This window comes from Gavialis gangeticus, unplaced genomic scaffold (genome assembly GCF_001723915.1).
Source record: "Gavialis gangeticus isolate Ggan-Ray unplaced genomic scaffold, GavGan_comp1, whole genome shotgun sequence".
Taxonomy (NCBI): Eukaryota; Metazoa; Chordata; order Crocodylia; family Gavialidae; genus Gavialis; species Gavialis gangeticus.
The window spans coordinates 11,939,417-11,942,500 of NW_017729012.1; the positions used below are offsets into that span (position 1 = coordinate 11,939,417).

The window sequence follows — 3,084 nt, forward strand, 5'->3', positions numbered from 1 at the left end:
TCTAGGGAATTTTAAGTCTCTTCAGTGGATGTGTTCCCTGAACCCTATATGACAGGGTTGGGAAAGATCTTTTAGAACAGGGGTGGACAACCTTTTGTAAACTCAGGCTGCGGCTTGCACCCAGCAGGTGCCACAAACTCCCCTTCCCCTCTGGCTGCTCCAGCCATAGTGAGCAGAGGCTGCAGCATGAAAAAGCAGCCCTTCACCTGGGCATTAGCAGCTGGCTGGAGCATCAGGAAGCCGTAGGTGTGCCCTTAAAAAAAAAAAAAAAAAAATACAGACTGGGTTTGACCTGTGTGAGCAGCCTGCAGGCAACAGGTTGCTGACCCCTGTTTGTAGGGCAGGGTTGTCCTTGCCACCAGTCTCATTGTATTGCATTGGGTAAATGAATGTGCAAATGAATGTGAAGTCCTTTAAAAGCTCAAAAAACACGCACGCACTGAGAGGTTCCTTCAGTTCAGTGACAGATGGTTTTTGTTTTCAAGATGAATGTCTTTCCATTGTGTTTGTGCAATTTATTCTGCCATGTGGATTTGTTAGGCTGTTAAGTGATAAAACTTTGTCATCCTTGGTGTCTTGTCTCATTATTTTGTTACCCTCAGAATTGTACCTTCACTCTGACTTTTAACTTGCATATGCCATCAGTTGGTTGAGGTGGTTAATTTAAGTTGTTATGCTTTAATTTTACAGGAACTATGTAAAATGTTTTAAAGAACAAATCTAGAAGTAATGGCCTGGAGCTGGAATGTAGTCTTATGTTGGAGCCGGCAATTGCTCATAGTATTGTAGTTAAGGCTGAAACAAGCTTTCATCTTGAGAGGAATTCTAAAAAAAAAAAAAAAAAAAAAAAATACATGTATACGTCATAAATTCCAGAATCAATTCGGGGCAAAACTTTTACAACTATTTGAATTTTTGATGGTGGTTTGATGGAAATTAGGTTAATGTATATAAAGCAGTAGAATTCAGTTTGGAAGCGTTGCAGTATTTTCAAGTTCCTTTTTTCCTCTATTCCTTTTGTAAGAAATCTAAAACAATCTGAGCTCTGCATATTGCTTCTCATGTGCTGGGGAATGTTAAGCATGAAATATTTGTGTGGTATTGTCAGTTTTTCTCCATAGCTGAAAAGGAATAAACTTGTCATGTTCAGCTGTGGCAACAACACGCATGTGTTCAATGAAACCTTTTTTAGAGAGACTTTCTTGCCAGGTAAACTGTGCTGGGGAGATGCTATAGAAAAACCCCTCTCTTCTCTAATGATGGCAGCTTGTTTTCGTGTGCTGGCACCAGCTTTTTTTATTGACCAAGGCCGTGAACTTCAACTCTGTATAGTAGTCAAGCACAGGCTTCCGTCCCATTCCACAAACAAGTAACAGAGATTAAACAAGATTACATCTGTGTTCTAATTTGGTAATCCTGACAGGATGCATGATTTTGAGATCAGGGATCGGATCCTAATTGCACTGTTACTACTTGCCAGTGCAACGGGAGCCTGGAATCATGAGCACCACAAGGTGAAAGCCAGGTTCTTGGTGAAACAGTGTAGTCCAGGGACTGGGACTGACAAGCAGCTGATTGTCAGCTCCACCCCTAGGACCATACTGGAGCTTCCAGCCAGCTCTAGTGCAGTCCCCGGCGCTGGGACCTGCAGCCAAGCTTGTTGTCGGTCCCAGCTCTTAAGCTGGCGGGAGGCTGGTATAGTCCTGGGGTCGGGAAAGCTGTCAGCCAAGCCCTGTCATGCAGCCAGCATCAGGCTGCGTGATGGGCGACCCTGCCGTATGTTTGGTTTAAGGTACGATGGAAAGCAAACGCAAAATTTTATTAAACTTTTTGTGGTATAATTTTGTGGCTGGTTTTGTGGTACCATTAATTTCCTGAGTGTGTGGCTGGCTTACTATTCAAGCTGTCATTTAACGGGTTAATTGTATCTTAAATGTAACATCTGGTAGAGGCCACACTTTCCCGGTACTGGGGTGAAACCTAGGACTGCTAATCTCTGATACGCAATATTTTGTCTAGCAAATGATTGTGTAACCTACATGGGAACACATCTTAAGTGATTCTTAAGGTGGCTGAAGTAAAGGAGACTATCCAGTACTCATTGCTCAAGTGATAGTCCTGAAGTTCCAGGATTCAAACCTCATTTTGACCCATGGGAGGGAAGGTTACAGTTGAAGGCATCAGACTTTTTTAGATTTTGTAGGTTTATTTACGTTTCATTCATTTGATTGATTGATTGATTGATTTCTTTTGTCCCTGGCCTTAGGGATTTAAACCTGCTGTGGTATGCCAAGCCTATGTACAAAACTCTGCAAATTTAAGTTTCATAGTTAGTAGGGATGGAAGGGACCTGAGCAGATCATCAAATCCAACCCCCTGCCATGGCAGGAAAGAGTACTGGGGTCAAATGACCCCAAGCAAGTATTGTTAACTGGGCTTTGTGTTTGTTAAGATTCCACTAGAGCATGCTCCTTCAGCGCAGATCATCAAAAGTGAGGAAAAGGCATCCTGCTTTCCTTGCCACTTTCATGGTGTCTACAACACTGCTGATAATGCTCTCCACTGCTTCATAATTAATGTCACGTGCAACTCCAGCACATATAATAATAGCATGTAGCCCATGTTTAAAAAATTACACTCTGCTGCAAAACTGTAAGTCATCTAAGAGTCTCTTGTGGCTAGCTGTGTTAATCTGTTCATACCACGAGTTCCAAGTGCTTTGGGAGTTATTCTGTCTTCATATTCCTCCAACTGCTGTTTAAACCTGCACTGTACCACATTTTGCTAGAGTGAGAGGAGTATAAGCCTTATGGAGAGCTGCAATTTGTTATAAATGGCATGACAAGAAAGGTGAAAGGGCAAGAAATGGAGGAGATTTTTTTCCATTTAAAGTCTTTCAGTCCCTTTGAAATTTGGGGTTGGTGGGCTTGTCCTGTAATCTTTGGGAGAGACTTTGTTTTTTGGGAGAGACCTTGTTTCCCCTAGCGCCCCCTGGCATAACGAGGAATAACGGCCACAAGTTGTTGGAGAGGAGGTTTAGATTAGACATCCGTAAGAACTACTTCACAGTTAGGGCGGCTAGGA

The 3,084-nt window shown here is 42.6% G+C and overlaps 1 protein-coding gene across 3 annotated transcripts in view; it reads left to right on the forward strand.

The window, feature by feature from the left end:
- INPP5K (inositol polyphosphate-5-phosphatase K) overlaps positions 1–3,084 on the forward strand; it is a 29,646-nt gene that overhangs the window by 17,216 nt on the left and 9,346 nt on the right. The window lies entirely within an intron of this gene.